Below are 22,878 nucleotides of genomic sequence, written 5' to 3' on the forward strand. Positions count from 1 at the left end.
TATGGAACTTTTGGAGGAACTAGTAGACTCAATCTACATTTACTTTTGCTCCTCCTCAAACAGCAGAAGTGTTACTGAAGAGCTTAGCACACATCATAAGGAAGAAGTGAAAGACAGGAAACAAGAGACACTGACATTACTGAGGACTGACCTCAGAACCTCATGCTTGCTGGGCAAGTGCTCTATCACTTGAGCCATACTTCCATCCCCTTGTTATATACTCTTCATTTTGAGAAAGAGTCTGGCTTTAAGTCCAGGCCAGCCTGAGCTTTGATTCTCCTATTTACATAGACTGTACCCTAGCCAAGTGATCCAGGAGGAGATTAAGCCACTTCCTGATGGACTGACCAGTTATCTTCCCCATCCCACTCTGCCTTAGCCCCCCAGCCCTCCGGAGCTGCCCAGTGACGTCAGCCACTCAGCCTCTAGGGGGAGTCAGCACAGTAAACTAGCTGCCTTCTGGCTTCCCTGTGGCCAGGCCAGCTTAGGGTTCCCTTGCTGGGAGCAGTGGCTCAAGCCTGTAATCCTAGCTCCTTGAGAGGTGAAGATGAGGCACTGTGGTTTGAGGCCAGCCTGGGCATCAATAGTTTTGGAGATCCTCTCTCAACCAACAGCTTGACACAGAAGTATGCACCTGTCATTCCCTGTGACACAGGGAAGCATAAGTAGGATGATCATAACTCAGGCTGACTAAGCCTTGAACTTTTTTGGGCTGGTGGCATAGTTCAGAGACAGAGAACTTGCCTGGCTTGAAGAAGGCCCTGGGCTCAATCCCTAACACTAAAACAAAACATCTATCTTTTAATTTTTCCCCTAGTGAAAAAATAATGTTTGATACACAGATAACAACTATCAAGAGCTTATAATAACATATAAAGTATTTGTGAACCACAGTTTGGTGGATGGGGTGGGAACTGTGATAATACAAAGTTCTTGCACTTCATGAGAAGTTTGTATTACTACACAGACAAGGATGTGACAGGATGCATGTTTTAGCTGCAAATGCAACCACCAAAGAAGTCATTTGATTCAGCAATAAGAAATATTCAATTACCTCTAAAGAAATGAATAGTAGGAAATACACACACACACACACACACACACACACACACACACACGTCAACAAACTAACAGACTCCACATTACTCATATGAGTAACACTCCATACATCATGACAAGCACTCAACACAGATGGAACCACTGCCCCCCCAAGGAAATACAAGCTTACATTCCTGAGAATACTTGGTCACTAGTCAACAGATCAGTCAACAGAAATCCTTGTTTTATTGTAAAAGAAATTTCTTTCTACATATTGCTAATTTATTCATGGAGACAACCGCACAACTCAGATCTGAGGGAGGCTTACAAGTAACTTCTCCACAAGGCATGTGACATCTCTTGCACTCAGAGACACTAGAGCATACCTTTGCACTAAACCTAGAAGCCATTTTAAGTAGCAAGTCACCAACAAGAGGATATAAACTTAGCTAGAAGCCTTGTGTGATAGCGTACCTGTAACCCCAGCACTTGGGAAGCTGAAGCAGAAGGGTCATAAATTTGAATGAGTAAGAGACCTACCTGTATTGTACAGCAAGACCGTGTGTGTGTGTGTGTGTGTGTGTGTGTGTGTGTGTGTGTATTGTGTAGTGACAGAAAGTTACTTTATTTGACTTGAGCTGGTAACACGGATATTAAAAGCACTTCAAATATTCATTTTGGGGTTACAAACCAATTTTGAAATTTTTGAAGATATTCTTCAAAATATTAGCATCAACTGTGTAGTCATTAAGAATATTAAATGTAAAGAAATTAAATAAATGTTAAATAGACACTGTAAGACTAGGGAGAAAAAAAGAGCTAAGTCTCATCTCTACACTGGTGCCCTTTGCTGAATATAAAGGAACAGGTCAAAGTAAGAGGATGGACCAGGCATGGTTGCTCATTCCTGTAATCCTAGTTTCTTGGAAGGCTAAAATTACTGGGATTGCAGCTTAAGGCCATCCCAGGCAGAAACAGTTTTTGAGATTCCATCTCAATCAGTGGCTAAGTTCAGTGGTGTGTGTCTGTAATTTTAACTACTTGGGTAGACTAACAGATGGATTATGCTCAGGCATGCATCTAGGTGTGAAGCAAGAATATATCAAAAATAATGCGCAAAAACTCAGGGTTGGAGGTGTGGCTCAATGATAAACAGTGTCTGCTTAGCAAGCAGGAGGCCCTGAGTTCAAAACCCCAGTAACACACACATACATACACACACACACACACACACACACACACACACACAGTAAGAGAATGGAAAATATACAGTACACAAACACTAGTAACAGTGTAATAAACACAATACTCTCACCAGCTGACACTGGCACAGGATGAAATTTTACAAATCTGAATACCACGTAACTCAGCAACAAAGTACTTAGGCAGGCATGTCGTGCATACTTGTAATACCAGCATTCAGAAGATTGAGGCAGAAGGATCACAAATTCTATGCCAGGATGTGTTATACAGAAAGACCTTATTTTTTTAAGTTAGTAAATAAAAAAGAAATGAAAATAATTAGAAAAAATGAAAATAAAAAGAATAATGTAAAGTAGCTTTTTTTGAGTTACATTGTTACAAAAGGATAAATTCTAATCCTTATATGTATCTTTGCTTAAGACTTACAGACAGATGCAAACAGTAAATCCTCTTTTGCAACCCAGAACTGAGTATAAACTTTGATATGTGTAAAAGGGAATATGATTTTTACAAACGTTTGGAGTGATGAGGCTACTGTAACTCATGCAGGTTGGCTCTGAGAATAAAGTGGATGTCAAAGCTAAAAAGAAAATTTTAGTGAAAAAAAGACATTCATGAGAAATCTAAGTAAAGCTAGCAATATTCATCTACACCTACATTTGGTGGCTTAGCAAGGCCACCAAATGGGAATGTAATATACAAAATCCAATTCTCTTTCTACCTACTAACAACAAAAAGAGAATAAAACATTTTTTCTTAAAGTAACATCCAAAAGCAAGGTTTTCAGAGATAAAGTTAATAAAATATATGCATGTCCCTTTTAGTGACTGTACAAAACACCACTAGGCAGAATTAAAATATATAAAGCAATATACATGAACATATGGAATACATAACTATATCATATTTGTAATGTAAAATCAATACTACAGGGGCTGGGGATATGGCCTAGTGGCAAGAGTGCCTGCCTCATATACATGAGGCCCTGGGTTCGATTCCCCAGCACCTCATATACAGAAAATGGCCAGAAGTGGCGCTGTGGCTCAAGCCGCAGAGTGCTAGCCTTGAGCAAAAAGAAGCCAGGGACAGTGCTCAGGCCCTGAGTCCAAGCCCCAGGACTGGCCAAAAAAAATCAATACTACATATTGATTATACTCAAATCACAATTCCAATTATTACCACCAATGATTCTAAGATTTATACAGAAATACAAGGGATCTACAGCAGAGAAATTGAAAAAGCACACGTTGAAAGACACATTTTGTGACTTCAAGACTTCCCACAAAACCACAATAATCAATACAGGCACAGTGGGCTGGCCTGTGCCAGTGTCTCAATCCTTCAGGAATTCAGTTAAACAGAGGAGTTTAAGGATAGCCTGGGCAACACAGTAGAAACCAAGAGAGAAACCCTATCATTCTGACTTAAGGACAGAAAACAAGATCAAGTGAACAGAACCAAGGGCTGGGTTTTCAAAGAGAAATGAAAAGTGTTTACAACAAATGTTGCTGGATACAGAAAAAAAAAATGACAAGCTTCAACTCTTACATAAAATTTAACACAAGGGGACAGTAAACCCTGAAACAGCGGTATCAACTTCAGCTCATGGCTCCCCACAGATGTGTGTATACATAGATGCTCCTGGGGACTGTCTTTATATGCGTCTACAAGTTACCAACAGGTCAGTATTAAGAGGGGGAAGTGGTACCATGGTTCAAGTGATAGAGCACTAACTTTAGCACAAAGAAGCTCAGGGACAACACCCAGGCCCAGAGTTCAAGCTCCAGAAACAGCACACACACAAAAAAGGGATGTTCTATATTCATAGGGAGGTGGGACTTTAGGAGATTAAATCATGAAGGTGGAGCCCTATGAATGGAAACTAAGTAAAAGGCTAGAGCACACTGAAGCCTTTTGCTCTCACATGTGAGGGCTGAGCAAAAGACCATCATCAAATACCAAATGCAGAAACATTCATCTCAAATTTCTAGGCCTCCAAAGTTATAAAAATTAATTCCGATTATAAACTACCCAGACATTTTTGTCATAGTAGCATCAATGGATTAAGATGCATGTGTATTGACACACTGGATCACATCCTGATTGTATCCACTGAGAGCATGAAGTAGTGACACAGCAGTAGCAACAAACACATCATGTAACTACTACATTTTTTTTTTTTTTTGGCCAGTCCCGGGGCTTGAACTCAGGGCCTAGGCACTGTCCCTGGGCTTCTTTTTGCTCAAGGCAGGCACTCTACCACTTCAGCTACAGCGCCACTTCTGGTTTTTTCTGTTTATGTGGTACTGAGGAATCAAACCAGGGCTTCATGCACAGGAGTCAAACACTCTACTGCTAAGCCACATTTCCAGCCCATGTAACCACTTTTTTTATTTTGAAATACTAATGGCCCACTCTCAAGAATAAGGCTCCTCTGATTCAAGGGCCAGGGCATGAAAATGAGCTCAAGATGTCTTATTTATTTGCACCAGAAGGTGAACAAGTATTCCAAAAGATAAAAAAGTACACTGTAGGGCTGGGAATATGGCCTAGTGGCAAGAGTGCTTGCCTCATATACATGAAGCCCTGGGTTCGATTCCTCAGCACCACACATTTAGAAAAGGTCAGAAGTGGCGCTGTGGCTCAAGTGACAGAGTGCTATCCTTGAGCAAAAAGAAGCCAGGGACAGTGCTCAGGCCCTGAGTCCAAGCGCCAGGACTGGCAAAAAAATTTTAAAAAGAAAAATGAAAAAGTACACTGTGGACTCAGTTTGAAAAAGGCTCATGAACACAAAGTAAGGGATAAGGGTAGCCATAACTCAATACTGAACTACAGGCTACTACATAAAAATATATGTATATACTCGTTAAAAACCAGTTAAACAAATGTATAAATAAGAGAGAGAAAGAAATGCTCTTCCTGAGAGAAAACCAATTAATAGCTACAGAAAGAAGTAGGGATTTGGAAAATCATCACCAGATACTAAGACTAGTGAGTGAAAGTTTGATAAGAACAGGACACTTCCACAGCATCAACATACACTAACTTCAAAGAGAAAACTAAGGGCTGGGAATATGACCCAGTGGTAAAGTGCTCGCCTTGTATATATGAAGCCCTGGGTTCAATTCCTCAGCACCACATATATAGAAAAAGCCAGAAGTGGCACTTTGGCTCAAGTGGTAGAGTGCTAGCCTTGAGTGAAAAGAAGTCAGGGACAGTGCTCAGGCCCTGAGTTCAAGCCCTAGAACTGGCAAAAGAGAGAGAGAGAGAGAGAAAGAGAGAGAGAGAGAGAGAGAGAGAGAGAGAGAGAGAAAGAAAGAAAGAAAGAAACAGCACCTTTGCAGTAGAGAAATCTGGCAGATACAAACTTTACCAAGTGACCAAAGTCATGACCAATACCCAAACACAAATATCATGTGCACTCCAAATATGCTGCACTGAGAAGAGTAAGTCATTTTTGCTACCCCTGCCTGAAATGTAGAACCTGAATCTAATCATGAGGAACCTTCACATAGCACAAATTAGGTATATCCCAGAAAATATTCCTAATATAAAATATGTTGAAGAGTCTGAACCCTTCAAAACCACTGACGCCAAAAACAAAGAGAGGCTAAGGAACTACTGCCCCTCATTAAAAGAAAATGATTCCAATGAGATACTGGGCAGAGGAAAAACAAGAGCAATAGGTATATCATAGAGATGACCAAAGCAATTGCCATATGGACAACAGTTATTAAATCTCCTGACATAATTTTACTGTGGACTGGTAAGTGGAGATGCTGGCTATTGGAAAACATACAACATTTCAAATGAATTTTTTTAAAAAAAACATATGTGTGGGGCTGGGAATGTGGCTTAGTGGTAGAGTGCCCACCTAGCATGCATGAAGGCCTGGGTTCGATTCCTCAGCACCACATACACAGAAAAAGATGGAAATGGGCACTGTGGCTCAGGTGGTAGAGTGCTAGCCTTGAGAAAAAAGAAGCCAGGGACAGTGCTCAGGCCCAGAGTTCAAGCCCCAGGACTGGCAAAAAGAAAAAAAATATGTATGTACATACATGGAAAGAAAATAAATACATAAACATATATATGTATATATAGTGAGAGAGGGGCAAGAGTGATAAAGCTAATGAAACAAATTACAATCACGAATTTCAGTAAGGGATATGTACCCTTTGACATGTTTTTCATAAGCTGGAAATCATATAGCAAGACATAATTGAAAAGTTATTTGGGTAATTTTAATATATTAAAAAAATGAAGGATGGTAATACAGCTCAATGGTAGAGTGTTTGTCTAGTATGCATTAGGCCCTGAGTTTTGACCCTTAGAATGGGAGGGAAGGAGAGATGGACAGATGGATGGACAGACCAGGGACCAGGGTTGCTTTAAAAAAAATTCTAAAGCACTAACACTCCAACAAATGGGAAATGGGCATTTACGGCCAATTCACAAAACAAGCTAATAAACTTTAAGGGTAAAAGAAAAATAACTACTAACCAGGCAAGACAACAAGGAGATGTTTTTTCACCTGATAACCAGTAATTTTCTTTTTAAAAATATCAATATTTGCAGATTAGGTGTGGTGACTCACACCTATAATCCCAGCATAAGGAAGGCTGAGGCAGGAGGCTTGAGAGCCTATCTCAAAAAAAAAAAAAAAAAAAAGTCAACACTAGCAGTCCCTAAAATGTGCTAGTGGCACCGAATTTACGAGAAACTTTCAGGAAAGTAGTTTGATAATACGAATCAAGAGTCTAAACTTATCTTCACTATTGTGGTTCAAACTATTTGAAAGAAATAATCTCAATTGTGGATTGAAATTTATACCCCAAGATATTCATTAAAGAATATTTATAGTATCAAAGCTTAAAAGTAATCTACATGTTGAACAATAAAGAAGTGGTTAGGTAAACCACAAAATGGAATATTCAATCATTAAAAGATATTAAAATAGGAAGTAGAGAGGTGATTCAAAAACACCAGTTATGAGTGAAAAAGATGAGTAAGCACCAAGGCCCTGAGTCCAAGCCCCAGTACTAATGTGCTTGTGAACATGTACACAAATACAATATTAAAAAGAAAAACTGTAATGAATAACTACTAAGAGGATAAAGTTTACAAAAAAGGGGGACATTTTAGATGGTCTTAACCAAGTATAAAACAATTTCTTAAGGCACAGACTACAGGTGCTAAAAACACGACTGAAAATAAATATAAATGAAGAGTGTGAACACCTGTCCTAGTCTCCAGCTTATCTGAGATCCTACTTGCCTACTTGGTCCCACCTATTCTGCCCACCCTCCAAAACAGAGCTCTTATTCCTCACATGGTCCTGTCCCTCCCAACCTTCCTGCTCAGCTCCCTCAGCCCCTGGGAGCCTGGCACCCTCACCCTCCTCCGGGTTCTGTCACCACTCACAGCTGTCACAGTTCTGTCACCATTCACAAGCAAGCATTCACATGGCCACTTCATATGTACAAACTCCCACTTCATTTCACACAGGTAAAAGAAATGGACTCCAGCCATTGCAGTTACCTTAAAATTGAAACTAAATTAAATATGGCAGTTTGTGGAGAAGCAATTTCACTTTTCTTTGCTTCTTTTGAATGAAAGCATACGGGGGAAAAAATCCACTGAGCTTCCTTCCCTAATCCAGATTCCCAAGGCGGGCAGACACTGCATACCTGATTCCAGTTCCGTGCAAGGACCACAAATGTCACCATCCACTCACTTCCATGTCAAAAGGCATTTAACAAGCTATAATCATCAGCCACCACTCCAGACCCACCCATCAGTGTGCTGCAGTGCTCAGCCACTACCCAAAGCTACATCTGACTCCAGCTCTGTCCTAGTCCCCACTGATTCCATCTTCCACCTGGCAACTTTCCTCCTCATTAGCAGTGCAGAGCACAGTCAGGGGACAGGAGTATGTGATCAAGGCTAGGAACAGTGAGACACAGACCAGGTGTAGGATTACCTTAACCTGACAAAGGGCCAGCTCGAAGGCATCCTTAAGGACTTCTGGTCATGTCACCACTTGTGGGAGTACAGATGGCACATGGCAGAGGTGGCCAGGGTCAGTAACATCTACAGTGCACAGGCCAGCTCCTCACAGCAAAAATCCACCCAATGTCAACATGCTAAGGTAAGCAACTCTGCCATCAATGGATGGATGGATTCTATGAGTCTAATCCCAATTCAGCAGGAAGAAAGACCCCTTGAGAAACAGAAATCTAAGATACTTAGGAGCTGTAAATACAGACTCTCTCTCTCTCTCTCTCTCTCTCTCTCTCTCTCTCTCTCTCTCTCTCTCTCTATCAGATGCTACAGGAGGTGACAGAATTGTTCCTTTGGATAATAACAGTCTACTCTGAATACAGGAAATAAGAGAACATCCCAATTTAAGCACAGTAGTAGGCATGTCCTTCACCCCAAGACTTGCTCTAGTAGGTTACTCACATTTTTTCAGACAGCTTCTTGGGAGCACAGTGAGAAGATAGATAATATTATCAAAATTGCTCAGACTGCTGAACACCCACAGAGAAGCTGGAAACACACCCACAGAGAGGATGGCAAATTCAGCTGTGTCTCTCAACAGGACCCAAGATCCCAAACTCACAGTGCCCAGCTTAGCTTCAGAGAAACATAGCAAACATTCAAAGACCAATCAAAATGAAGAAAACATAGCACTGCTTTTCCAGATCATCACAAAATCTACACAAGACTTAGGACAAGGGGCTGGGAATATGGCCTAGTGGCAAGAGTGCTTGCCCCATATACCTGAAGCCCTGGGTTCAATTTCCAAGCACCACATATATAGAAAATGGCCAGAAGTAGCACTATGGCTCAAGTGGCAGAGTGCTAGCCTTGAGCAAAAAGAAGACAGGGACAGTGCTCAGGCCCTGAGTCCGAGGCCCAGGACTGGCAAAAAAAAAAAAAAAAAGACTTCAGACAAGCGACATTTTAAAGCCAAGAATGAACAGTGCTTGGCCTGTTCTTCAACCAAAAAACAAATTTCAGGTAAAGATGAATTTACTATATGAGTCACTGTATTGTCACTATTATAATACAATTAAATGCATGACCACTGAGTCACACCAGTACGGTTTTCTTAATAATTTTTTTTTTTTTTTTTGGCCAGTCCTGGGCTTTGGACTCAGGGCCTGAGCACTGTCCCTGGCTTCTTTTTGCTCAAGGCTAGCACTCTGCCACTTGAGCCACAGCGCCATTTCTGGCCATTTTCTGTATATGTGGTGCTGGGGAATCGAACCCAGGGCCTCATGTATACGAGGCAAGCTCTCTTGCCACTAGGCCATATCCCCAGCCCCTTCTTAATAATTTTTTTTTTTTACTTTTTTTTTTTTTTTGGCCAGTCCTGGGCCTTGGACTCAGGGCCTGAGCACTGTCCCTGGCTTCTTCCCGCTCAAGGCTAGCACTCTGCCACTTGAGCCACAGCACCGCTTCTGGCCGTTTTCTGTATATGTGGTGCTGGGGAATCGAACCTAGGGCCTCATGTATCCGAGGCAGGCACTCTTGCCACTAGGCTATATCCCCAGCCCCTTCTTAATAATTTTAACAACCTTATTGGGCCATGATTTCTACACATGGGAGATCATAAGGTTGGATAAGTCATTTGGTGCTACGCTGTCCAAGCCTGAAATAACTTTGACCTGTCTCTTAAGTATCACTAACCTGTCAAGACCTTAACCTTTTCCTCTGGGGTATTAAGCAGCCCTCACCACTTTAAGGTGGCCTATTTCATCACTGGACAATAAACATGGTGGCACACACCTGTAATCCCAGCAGACGGCTAGAGGAGGATTGTGAGTTTTAAACCAGCTTGAGCTGGTGGGGGAGGGAGGGAGACAAGTCTAATCATTGTGAAAGAAACCTAATCATCCTCAGTGTTACCATCCTTAACATTTCTCTCAGATCACCCTAGTCTCCCCTCCCAGAGACATTTTCTTCTCCAGGTTGTAAAATGTCCTCTCCTCTAGCTTTTGGGTCATATAGTTAAGATGTAATGAAAGAGAAAAGGCCAGAATAGCTGACCTAGGAGGAGTCTTAGGAGATCAACCAGTTCACATCAATCTCACTTTTGTGAATAAGTAAACTAGACACAGACAAAAGCAAGACCTACTCGGGAAAACCGGAGACAGAACTCAAGATTCCAATTTCTTGCCCAAGTTATAAGGTAAGATGCTATAAAAGAAAATTAGAATTTAAAAGAAGTTTTATGCTGAGTTGAGTGACATGGATTATGCCCGTAATCCTAGCTACTCTGGAAGCTGTGATCTGAGCTCATGGTTTTGAAGCCAGCCCAGGCAGGAAGTCTATGAGACTTTCAATTAAGGACCAAGGTTATAGCTCAAGTGGCAGAGGACCAGCCTTGAGCAAAAAAAAGCTAAGGAACTGTGCCCAGGCCATGAGTTCAAGCCCTAGTACTGGCATACACAAAAAAAGTTTTAAGATGATATAAAAATATTTCCAGTCAGGCGCCAGTGGTTCACACCTGTAATCTTAGCTACTCAGGAGGCTGAGATCTGAGGATCATGGTTCAAAGCCAGCCTGCGCAGGAAGTCCATGAGACTCTTATCTCCAATTAACCACTAGAAAACTAGATGTGACACTGTGGCTCAAGTGACAGAGTGCTAGCCTTGAGCTGAAGAGCTCAGGGAAGTGCCCAGGCCCAGAGTTCAAGTCCCACAATTGAAAAAAAAAAGTTTGCAGTTTGACAAGTTTTTAAAAATTGCTTATTATTACCCTTGATTAGAATTTTAAAAAAATCAAAGCCCAACACAGACAGCTGGTATGTGCTCAGGTCACTTCTCAAGTGCATGGCCTGAGCCCTGCTACAGGGACACAGGAGCCCAAGTCCAAGGTCACATGACACACAGTGGACAGTGGTGCCCCTCCAGAGCCTGCATCCTTCAGCAAGCCCGTATTTAAGCTGAGTAAAACCTTCCTAAAACTGCTACAACTAAATTAACAAATCCCAACTCCCATTAATTCCTTAAAATGTTTATGGTTGTGGACCAGTGCTGGTGGTTCATGCCTGTAATGATAGCTACTTAGAAGGCAGAGATCAAGAGGATCACAGTTCCAGGAAAGCCTCAATGAAAAACTCTGCAAGACCCCTTTTCAACAGTTAAGCATGATGGTACACACTTGTTATTCCAGCTACTGTACAAACATAAACTCAAGCCAGTCCAGGCAAAAAGACTATCTAAAAAGTATGAAGAGCAAAAAGCACTGGAGACATGACTCAAGTAGTGTAGTGAGTGGCTGCCTAGGTGCTGAATCCAAACCCCAATACCATTCCCCAAAAAGTTTATGCTTGTATAGAATCTATTATAAGGGGCTGGGAGTATGGCCTAGTGGCAAGAGTGCTTGCCTCATATACATGAGGCCCTGGGTTCAATTCCCCAGCACCACATATACAGAAAACGGCCAGAAGTGGTGCTGTGGCTCAAGTGGCAGAGTGCTAGCCTTGAGCAAAAAGAAGCCAGGGACAGTGCTCAGGCCCTGAGTCCAAGCCCCAGGACTGGCCCCCCCAAAAAAAAAAAAAAGAATCTATTATAAAAGTTATCCTTCCCACCAGGTGCTGGTGGCTCATACCTGCAATCCTCACTACTCAGAAGGCTGAGAACTGAGGACTGTGGCTCAAAGCCAGCTTGGGCAGAAGAGTACACAGACTCTTACTTAAATTAACCAAAAAGCTGGAAGGGGAGCTATGACTCAAGTGCTAGAGCACTAGCCTTGAATACAAAAGCTCAAAGACAGTGCCCAGGCCCTGAATTCAAGCCTCAGGACCAACACAACAAATAAAATAATCCTTCTTTAAAAACACATATGTCGGGGCTGGGGATATGGCCTAGTGGCAAGAGAGCTTGCCTCCTATACATGAGGCCCTGGGTTCAATTCCCCAGCACCACATATACAGAAAATGGCCAGAAGTGGCGCTGTGGCTCAAGCCGCAGAGTGCTAGCCTTGAGCAAAAAGGAAGCCAGGGACAGTGCTCAGGCCCTGAGTCCAAGGCCCAGGACTGGCCAAAAAAACAACAACAACAACAACACATATGTCAATTATTTCTTAACAAATCAGGATAAAATTTAGAAGCTTATAATAAGTAGCATTCTATTTATTAAATACTAAGTAAGTTACTTAGTAAGTAACCTGGCATAAAACAGCAGGTTATTTTAACTTAAAAATCAAATTACTATATTAAAGTATCAACTTCTATACTGACTATCCTGAAGATATTTACCTCACAGCAAGCTAATCCTTATGGGAATAATATGGAGCTCATTTATGACATGGAACTTTGTGAGGAATTTTAGTCTAAGCAGTTCTGCATGCTCTCCACCATTTTCTAGGAGCTCTTCCAGGGAGTCAGAGATCCTGTACTTTGAACTATAAGTCTTGACTGGAAGGAAGGTCATGACTGGAAGGTCATGACTGGTGGTTAGTATCTACACATCAGAAGAATCAAGCGTCTGGGGACTCCAATAGTCACCTGAAGCAGAGTCAATGTCATTTACTCATGACATAGTCTCTTGTTCCTGAACAGTCAAGACCATCAAGAAAACAAAATTTCACAGCCATCTTTGTGAATGTTAGATGCCACTGAACCCTGCAAAAGCAATGTAAGGCCACACTATACTGCCATTCATAAAAAAAAATCCCATTCAATAGTCAATGTGATTCTCTGGGCTCTGTCTCCCACTGCCACAGTGGAGGCCACGTGGCATAGGTACAAACAGAAAAGGTAAAACCAATTTGGGTTGCTTTAAAAAAAAATCACAGAGATAAATACTTTGTTCTCATTATTGTGAGCACTGCATAATACAGTATTTTTCCAAATTTCGCCTGCAGACAAATAATCATGTGATTGAACCTGGGATAAGGCCTGAAAAGTCTACATTTCTCATCAACACTGAGATAATACAAAATGTTAGCTGCTGTGGAATATACTTTTAGGGTAAGAGCCTAAACTACCAAGACTAATAGCAAGAGGAAGAACACTCAATTATCTTGAAAACTGAAGGACACCAAGAAAAAGCTTACTTGGAGATAAGAGTCTCACAACCTCTCCTGTACCTCCCTCCTAAAACATTTTTAATTTAAAAAAAAAAACACGAAAAAAAAACATGTCCCAGCACTGGTGGCTAACGCCTGTAATCCTAGCTACTCAGAAGCTGAGATCTGAGGATCACAGTTTGAACACAGCCAGGGTAAGAAAGTTTGTGAGACTCTTATCTCCAATTAAACACCAAAAAAAGTCAGAAGTGAAGTTGTGGCTCAAGTGGTAAAGTGCTAGTTTTGAGCAAAATAAGCTCAGGGACAGTGCCTAGGTGCTTTGTTCAAGCCCCAGGACCAGCACAGGGGAGGGAAGAGGAGGAAAAGAGAAGGGAAGGAAACACATGTAATTTGAAACACATGTACTTTGTATAGCTTGCAGGTGGGGATGGGAGGGAAAAACTGGGAGAGAGCAGGGAAGGGGTGATATTTGTCCAAGAAGAAATGTACTCATTATCTGACTTATCTAACTAACACCTCTCTGTAAATCACCTTCATAATAACAAAACAAAAAAAACTAAAAATTAACCAGCCTGTAATGCTAGCTGCTTGAGAGGTGAAAATCAAGGGACTGAGGTTTGAGGCCATCCCAAGCAAAAAGAAGTGAGCACTCCTTCTCAACTAATGCCTGGACAAGGTGTCCTGAGTCTGTTACTTCAGCTATGGGGAAAACAGAGTGGCACATGCCTGTCATCCTTCTCCACAAAGGGAAGCACAAGCAGGAGAATGGAAGCTCAAGCCTTCCAGGGCATAAAGGGAGACTACCTAAAAACAGCCAACCTAAGAAGGGGCTCAAGGCATGGCTCAGTGGTAGAGCATCTGACTTACAAGCAAAAGCCCCCAAGTCCAATTCCCAGTATCACTCCCCAAACCTACACATAACAAGGAAAATTTAATCTCAACCTACTACTTGGCTCTGGTAGTGATTACTGATTATTGATTTCACAACAACTAGGAATATAAATAAGAAAAGTTAAGATGGCCAAATCCTCAATTATCAAAATGAAAAGGAAATGCATAGTATCTAAAGCTTATGAGTCCATAGTGTCATGAATATTATTTTTATAAATGTGGAATCCTAGGAGAGGTGCAAGATGGCAGAATAGAGGTGTTCCATAGGACTCAGTGAATAACAAAAGTCTAGGAAAACAAAGGACATTCAGACTATTCAGGCAGAACTGATAAGGAACAAGAGAGAACAGCTGAAAAAGTAGTGGGACAAACAGGTAACAGTAAACTAGGAGACAGCTGGCAGATCCCCTAGGGGAGATCAAGGCTAAAGCCCTCACAAGGTAAACAACCAGGTCACCTCCAAGACAAACAGGGCTGGCTGTGCAACTAACCCACACCCCACAGTGCTGGGATTTGGCCAAGATGCCAGCTCAGGTGAGCTAGGACAATCTTTCACTCCTCAAATCTTTGAGAGTAGTGGTCCAATTTAGTGAGTGCCCAGAGTATGTTTACATTAGCTGCCGTCAGCCACCTGCAGCCAACCAGGTTCTGAGATTGAGATACAACTGAGGACTTGAAAACACAGAAGCAATTGGTGATCTGTGTGATCCAGTACCAGCCAGAGAATAGGCAAAGACAGCTATTAGAGTCCCACCTCAGTGACAATAATATTATAACCTGAGGGCTAACTATTCCAGAACACAAAAGACCTAGCCTCAGTTGGCAGGAAGCTATGATTACTCAGTGATTACTTTACACTGATGGCTGGCAGAGAGGTTTAGGAACTGAGCCACATCCCCAGAGGGCCTGAAAAATTAAGTAACATTTGAAGACCTGAGATACCCAGCCAGGCATCATAGGCAAACAAAGAGAGGAAGACACCCTCAGTTTCTACCCAACAAATTCACAGGAGGAGAGATTTCAGAAAACAAAAGGTTGAACCTCAGCTGTAGACAGTGATCAGCTTACACAGACTGAGAGCAAACAGCCCAAGGCAAAACAGATTTTGGGTAAGAGCCACAAATGGGGGTAGGAGGGTTAAGGAGTTCTGGGTCATCTAGCCACATATTTAGGTGTAAGACTGTCACCTGAGGCTGACAAAAAGAAAGGGTTTAAGTCAGACAAGTTGAGGGCTCTAGGAGAGTGGGAGAAGCTGCCAATAGCCCCACCATGCCAGGGGGAACAGTCTCAGTATCTAGAGGACACTTTAGGAAACTGGGTCCTCACCTCTGCCAGTGCAAAGCTCACATTTCAGGAACTGGCGGAGTAATCAGTTAGCTCCTCAAAAGCATCATGCCAGAAGGCAGGCCTAAAGACTGAGCCACACAGGGAGAGGCTTGATGAATAAGGAGTCAGCAGAGAAGATTATTAGAGAAGATTATTGTCAGGCAAGACCTCAGAGAAGAATGGCAAACAGAGCCATAAGTCCCTCAGATGTCCGCTACTGCTACAGAACCACTATCAGGCACATCAGGGAAACACTCCACTGGTAGCCTATCTGCCACCCCAGTGGATACACACAGAGGACCTGCCCAACAAGGGGAGCCTTGACTGGCCCACAGACTAAAGAATGCTGTGCAACGAGCAGGAGCTCCAAGTGCACAGGAAGGAAGCCTCTAAAGCTGAAGCAGAAGTGGACAAATAATCCATAACCAGCCCTGCCCTCAACTCATATGTAACACCAATCCAAATACAAGGAAATGCAAGTGATCCCTAGTTTTCCAGGCCTTGGTACTCTGAGCAAGCAAAAGTTTGGCCATTAGGCTATCACCCAACCCAGTGAGGAAAAACAACACTAACTTTCCATAATAAACAAAAACTAAAGCAATTTATGACCATTAAGCCTACACTTCAGAATAAATTCAAAGAAATCCTACACACAGAAAGATAAATGTAACCAGGAAAAAAGAATGAAATAAATCCTACTGGTTGCGCAAACGAAGAGTAGGAAAGAACCAAACACTTTTTTAAAAAAAAATGGCTGAATTACTGGGCAACAGTGGCTCATACCTGTAATCCTAGCTACTCAGGCAACTGAGATCTGATGATTGTGATTCAAAGCCAGCCTGGGCAGGAAAGTCAAGAAACTCTTAACTCCAATTAGCCACCAGAAAATCAGACGTGACACTGTGGCTCAAGTGGTAGAGTGCTAGCCTTGAGTTGAAGAGCTCAGGGACAGCACCCTGTCCCAGAGTTCAAGCCCCATGGTCAAAAAAAAAGCTGAATTTACTTTTCTAGATCAAAAAGGTAAGCATGCATAAACACAAGACTTACATTTGTAAATAGAACATGTTTGTGATTGTGGAACCATCTGAGGGGACTGATTAGTGAGAAAGAATGTTAAAAGGGTAAACAATACCAAAATACACTGGGCAATCTGTAAAGGAAGATAGCAAAATGAAACTCTGAAAGTAACAGTGGGTAGTGGTATGAGAAAGTGAAAGTAAATGAAGGCGGAGTCCAGAGGCATAGTTCAAGTGGTAGAGTGAAAATGTAAATGAAGGGGTCAATCTGATTAAGAGACTGTGAAATAAGGTATGTGAAATAATTGTGAAGCCCCTAGCACCAATTAGTAAACACTTTAAAAAATGAAAGACAGGAAGGGACATGAAACTGAGGTGCCAGACTTTGAAGTCAGGCCCCACCACGTGAACCCCATTTTAGAATCGAACCCTGAGCCAATCAGATTTGTACCTGTGTTCTAATCTTGCTTGCACAGCTGATTGTTGTAACCTTGTTCTTTGCCTTTATAAGCCCTGTGTAATCACAGCTCGGGGCTTCCTCCTAACCTCCGCTGTGTCGGTGGGTAGGACGAGGCCCGAGTTGGCAGCTCGTTAAATAAAGCCTTGCCTTGCTTTTGCATTTCGGAGTGTCTGAATCTCGGTGGTCTTCTTGGGGGTGGTCTTGCAACTTGGCACAACATTTGGGGTTTCGTCCGGGATAGCCCCAGAGACCCCGAGATCCCAGACTCCGAAGGTAAGAAAACAGCGCTCTTCATTTGTCTTGTCCTGTAATTTGTCTGTTTGTCTGTTTTGCTTTTGCTTATACTTGTAGGGCACGAGTCAGTTTGGTTTTTGGCCGGAACTGACCAGGAGGGCCTCCTAAACGAGACTCAACCCGCCCACCTTGTACTTGGGTCTGCTCCTTCTGCTTATCTGGCAGGAGGTTGTGGGCCAACTTGGGTCCACTCCTCCTGTACCCTGGCAGGAGGTTGTGGGCCAACTTGGGAGATCTCCAACTCGTAACTCGGGTCCACTCCTTCTGCACCCTTGCAGGAGGTTGTGGGCCAACTCGGGTCCACTCCTTCTGCACCCTTGCAGGAGGTTGTGGGCCAACTCGGGTCCACTCCTTCTTGCAGGAGGTTGTGGGCCAACTCGGGTCCATTCCTTCTGCACCCTTGTAGGAGGTTGTGGGCCAGCTTGGGAGATCTCCAACTCGTAGCTTTTCTTGTTCTCAGGCCTGTGTGTTTTCCTCCTTTTTTATTGTTTTGTTTTTTGTAGCCTTTTGGACTGAACTTCTGATCAGAGCTATGGATAACGTTCTATCTTGAGGACCTCCATCTAGCCCCCTAGACTTGATCCTAGCTCACTGGAGGGAGGTTAAGGAGATAGCTCAGAACCAAGGTGTGGCCCTTAAAAAGGAAAAGTGGATCACCCTGTGCAAGTCAGAATGGTCCACCTTTGAGGAAATTGAGGGAGCTTTGACATAGGGAGGAAGCATGGAGGAGGAAATGTTTCCCGCTCCATACTCCCCATCCCAGTTAACTCTACAAGAGGAGGACTCTGAGGAAAATGTTTCAGCTGTGCCCTCCGCTCCGGAGGGTCCTGCCCAGTCAACTCGCCGTTGCCGACAGCCCAGGACACAGACGCATCAGCCCCAAGTCCAAGTCCTGACCCGCAGCCGCCGACGGGGTGGATGTAGGGCCAGCCCAAGCCACCCACAGGTGGCAGGGAGTGACCTCACCATGCTGCGTTGTCATCTCTGTGTTGTTTGTAAGTCTAACAGTCTCTTTTGTGTCAAACCTGCATAGCTCATTGGAAAGATGTACAGGCGATGGTTCACAATCAGAGTGTGAGTGTCCACAGAAAGAACTCTAGGGGGACCCCCACCCAGCCTTCTTAAGCAGAAAATTGTTTGGTGCACTAAAATGTTTTACTAAGACTAAAAATGTTTTACTAAAACTATCAAGCCCTGGAAAATGAGGCTGGAGAATGCTAAAATCATTTGTTAAAGGTTTTTGTCTTAAAATGTACGGCCGATGCTTATTCAGCGTGCTTTAAGATCTTTTGAAAATGTGTGTGTGCATGTGTGAGTGTGAACATGTTCAAGACTGCAGTATGATGCAAAACTAAGTTTAAATTCAAAGGTCTTCATGCCATGCAGTAACTGGGACTGAAAAAAAAAAAAAGGCTCTTTTGAAACAAGCAGCCCGTAAGCAAAGGGCGGCACCTGGTTTCAGATTGCCTGTGAGCTTCAGTTTTTCCGATGCAGATAAAAGCTAAAGTGTTGTGTTAGTGTTAAAAAGGCTTTGGAAATCAAGAATACATTTCTAGATAAGAAATTTGGAAGTAAAATTGTCCTAAATAATTATTGCAAAGTGAGAAAAGGAGAATTATGGCTACCAAAATGTTTAATTGCCATTCCAGCTTCTTTGTAGGTTTTTTGTAACAGTTTCCAGCAGGCCCACAGAGAAGCACAGGTGATTCCTACAAGTTTGTCAAGATCTAATACTGACCCTTAATAAGTTCCAGGTAAGAGAGCATGCTTAAAAACTACTTCTGTGTGGACCACCTTGTACCTCTGTGTGGACCACCTTGTTGCTTATAATTGGAGTAAAGTGGCCCCTTATAAGACTCATTGATCTGAATCTGCAGTTCGAAGCCAGCCCGGGCAAAGAAAGGTCCCTGTGAGAGACTTGTCTCTAATCAGCCAGCAGAGTGCTGGGAACGGAGTAGTGTGGAGCTCAAAAGTGGTACGGTGCTAGTCTTGAGCTGGAGAGCTGAGGGACAGCACTCAGGCCCTGAGTCCAAGTCGAAAGTCACTCCTCCTGGGACAAAAGTGATGGAGCATCCAGAGGCAGTAAGCCACTGCTTGGATGGCAGAGATGGTGTCAGATCCTAGAGTCACTACTGTTGGCCTTTCAAAAGTTAAAGCCGGGAAGTCCTAGAAGAATAGTTCATGAGCATGCCTTTCCAGTGCCCATGTCTGTCTACTTGGCAGGAATTTGCCAGTCATATGTGATAGTGGTTGGTAAGGGTAAGTTTGTTAAATGAGAGGATAGATTAAAATCTCACCCCCCGCATTTACTCAAAGCCCTGACTGGCAGTAAGAATTTTAAGTTGATACATCTGTTTAGGAAAGAAAGCTTGTAGACCTGAGATTGTGTTGTCCTTATTGAGATCTGTTAAAGGCCTGTCAGCTTGCCAATGCCCCCAATCAACAGATTAACCACGGTGGAGGGGACCCTGGACGGCATCGCCACTTGGGTTCATTGCTTCCACGCCAGGCCAGCTGACCCCTTTGCCCTGGATGACAACTACCGTGATGGAACATGGGAGGTCTCCAAGCACCCAGCTGGGCCGCTTCGCCTTTGCCTCAAGAAAAGAAAGTTAGACTGAATATTATAATTTTCTTTTTGCCTTCTTTCCTTACTACCCTGGCTGGTGTTAATGTTATTTTGGCAGCTCACTCCAAAGTGAGGTGAATCCTGCAGTCCCTTGGTAGACTAGGGTTATAGGTTCCTGGCTGGGTGAGGTCAACGCCCCTGAGTCAGCCTGAAGAAGTTACAGAAGATGGATGATCTTCACCCATCAGCCCCCCTTTAAAACTGAGGGACCAGAGTTATTTTCGGATACTACTTTTGGCCCTACTGGCCCATGCCTTACCTCTATATCATCCCCTAGACATGCAAGCCATTGAAATGGACAGAATGGAGCCATGATTGGCTCCCAAGGTACCAAAAAGAAAAAGGGGGAAATGAGGTGCCAGACTTTGAAGTCAGGCCCCACCACGTGAACCCCATTTTAGAATCGAACCCTGAGCCAATCAGATTTGTACCTGTGTTCTAATCTTGCTTGCACAGCTGATTGTTGTAACCTTGTTCTTTGCCTTTATAAGCCCTGTGTAATCACAGCTCGGGGCTTCCTCCTAACCTCCGCTGTGTCGGTGGGTAGGACGAGGCCCGAGTTGGCAGCTCGTTAAATAAAGCCTTGCCTTGCTTTTGCATTTCGGAGTGTCTGAATCTCGGTGGTCTTCTTGGGGGTGGTCTTGCAACTTGGCACAACAAAACTACTGCAAGAAACAAGAAAAATATTCCTGTTTTTTCATCATTCATTTGCCATATTTACAAGTTTTTCCAAGTATTATTCTGTCAAAAACTTAAATACTAATTGTTAGGAAACTGAGTCACGAAGATATTAGAATAAAGAAAGGGCAGATAACAACCCGAACAGACCAGGTGAACTTTATAGCAAGTTGAAGAGGGACAACTGGGTGCTCAGGAAACACAAGGCATGGGGCAGGGGTGGAGGGACTTAAGTAGAAGTAATGGGTGTGGGCAGGGTTCCAGGTAGCTGGAGGGTTCAAGGAGTTTATGGTAGAGGTCTGGCTCTGGGAGCCTATTGTTTGAGCAAGTTTTCTGCTCCATCTCTCAGAAACCTATCACCTGAGGAGGTGGGGGAGTGAGCTTTTATGAGAACAAAGCAGATTCCCATCACTAATTTCAATGTTTTGAAATGAAGGAAACTAATGGAGACTGCTAACAGATATTGTGGTCAAATGAATGAAGAGTTATCTACCTACATGTTATCATTAGTAGCAGTGTATCCTAAATAAAAACGAGACAACCAATTCTCACGACTAACATACTTCTACTTGGATCAGACAACTTCATTTCTCAAGCTCTATGCTGTAATAATATCCCCCAAAGTATTTAAAGACACACATATGTAAGAATGATCACTGCACTGAACATCTCATGGGGGGAAAGGGAAAGGGGGAGAAGGGAGGGGGGTATGAAGGACGAGGTAACAAACAGTACAAGAAATGTATCCAATGCCTAACTATGAAACTGTAACCTCTCTGTACATCAGTTTGATAATAAAAATTTAAAAAAAAGAATGATCACTGCAACATGGTTATAAGAGAAAAACTGGAACACACTAAATACCCACCAACAGAAGTAAAGAACGAGTTATGAATCTAAGTTCCCGTAAGGATATTTTTCTTTTCTTTTGTTGAGATAGAATTTCACTATGCAGTGGCTGGCTTTAGCTAGCTATGATTCTCCAGAGTGCTGAAATCACAACCCCACGATTAGAAGCATATGCCATCACATCTGGTTCATCCCACAAACATCTGACTGCTAAGCACTGGATACAGAACAGTAATTAAAACTCAGTCTTCAAAAGAATACTATTATACCAAAAAATGAAATGTTGGGCAGAGGTGGCTCATACCTGTAATCTTAGCTACTCAGGAGGCTGAGGTCTGAGGATCCAGGTTAGAAGCCAGTGATGGCAGGAAAGCCTGTGGGACTCTTATCTCCAATTAACAACCAAATAGCCAGAAGTGGAGATGGAGCCCAAGTGGTAGAGCACTAGCCTTGAGCAAAAAGGCTCAGGCAGTGCCCAGGCCCTGAGTTAAAGCCCCAGGATTGCACATATACTGGCATACACATATACACCATACAGGGAAATGATGATCTACATCTATGTCGATCTGAGTGAAAAAGTATATTGCAAAATAACATGTAATATGACTCCATTTATGTTCAAATACATTGTAAAATAGCACTTCTGGTGCTGGAATTTTTTTAACAACATTGCCGATGTATTATTTTTCTATTTGAGACATGGTCTTGCTATGTTATTGTCTCAAACTCAGGGCTCAAATGAACTCCCTACCTCAGCCTCCATAATAGCTAAGATTTTAGGTACACACCACCATACCCAACTACCTCTGTGATTCTTTTAAAGATAACAAGATATTCATTTGTCAGACTAGATAAAAAGCAGCAACAAAAAAATACAGAGAAGAACAAAAGGGAAAAACATACTCTGCCAAATGAAGGATAAATATCGTTCTTACTTCTAGATTCCACCTATGTACATGCAACTCCCCATATTGATACATACCCTCAACAACTTTTAACATATTCACAAGGAAAACTAAATAAGAAATCTAAGTTACAATGAAATAATACACCAAATGTGATACAAGTTGACTACTCTTATCAGAAATGCTTGGGACAAGAATATGGATTTGGGGCTGGGGATATGGCCTAGTGGCAAAAGTGCCTGCCTCATATACATGAGGCCCTGGGTTCGATTCCCCAGCACCACATATACAGAAAATGGTCAGAAGGGGCGCTGTGGCTCAAGTGGCAGAGTGCTAGCCTTGAGCAAAAAAGAAGCCAGGGACAGTGCTCAGGCCTTGAGTCCAAGCCCCAGGACTGGCCAAAAAAAAAAAAAAAAGAATATGGATTTCCTGGAAGGACCTGGAAAAAATTATACTAAGTGAAGTGAGCCAGACCCAAAGAAACATAGACTCTATAATTTCCCTCACTGGTAATAATTAGTATACGTCTAGGACAGTCCTAGCAGA

At 42.7% G+C, this 22,878-nt stretch overlaps 1 protein-coding gene across 5 annotated transcripts in view; it reads right to left on the bottom strand.

Moving 5' to 3' along the window:
- The window catches only part of Marchf8 (membrane associated ring-CH-type finger 8), a 91,901-nt gene that overhangs the window by 58,154 nt on the left and 10,869 nt on the right, over positions 1-22,878 (bottom strand). Inside the window, exon 1 of one of the 5 annotated variants that reach the window (XM_048339276.1) lies at positions 7,929-8,238. The exons of 2 other annotated variants lie outside the window; for them this stretch is intronic. The gene's annotated coding sequence lies outside the window, so the exon portion shown is untranslated. Of the gene's footprint in view, positions 1-7,928; positions 8,239-22,878 lie in introns of those variants that run through there. 2 more of the 5 variants (XM_048339273.1, XM_048339278.1) reach the window with 2 other exon arrangements.

Source organism: Perognathus longimembris, chromosome 2 (assembly GCF_023159225.1).
Source record: "Perognathus longimembris pacificus isolate PPM17 chromosome 2, ASM2315922v1, whole genome shotgun sequence".
In the NCBI taxonomy this organism is placed as follows: domain Eukaryota; kingdom Metazoa; phylum Chordata; class Mammalia; order Rodentia; family Heteromyidae; genus Perognathus; species Perognathus longimembris.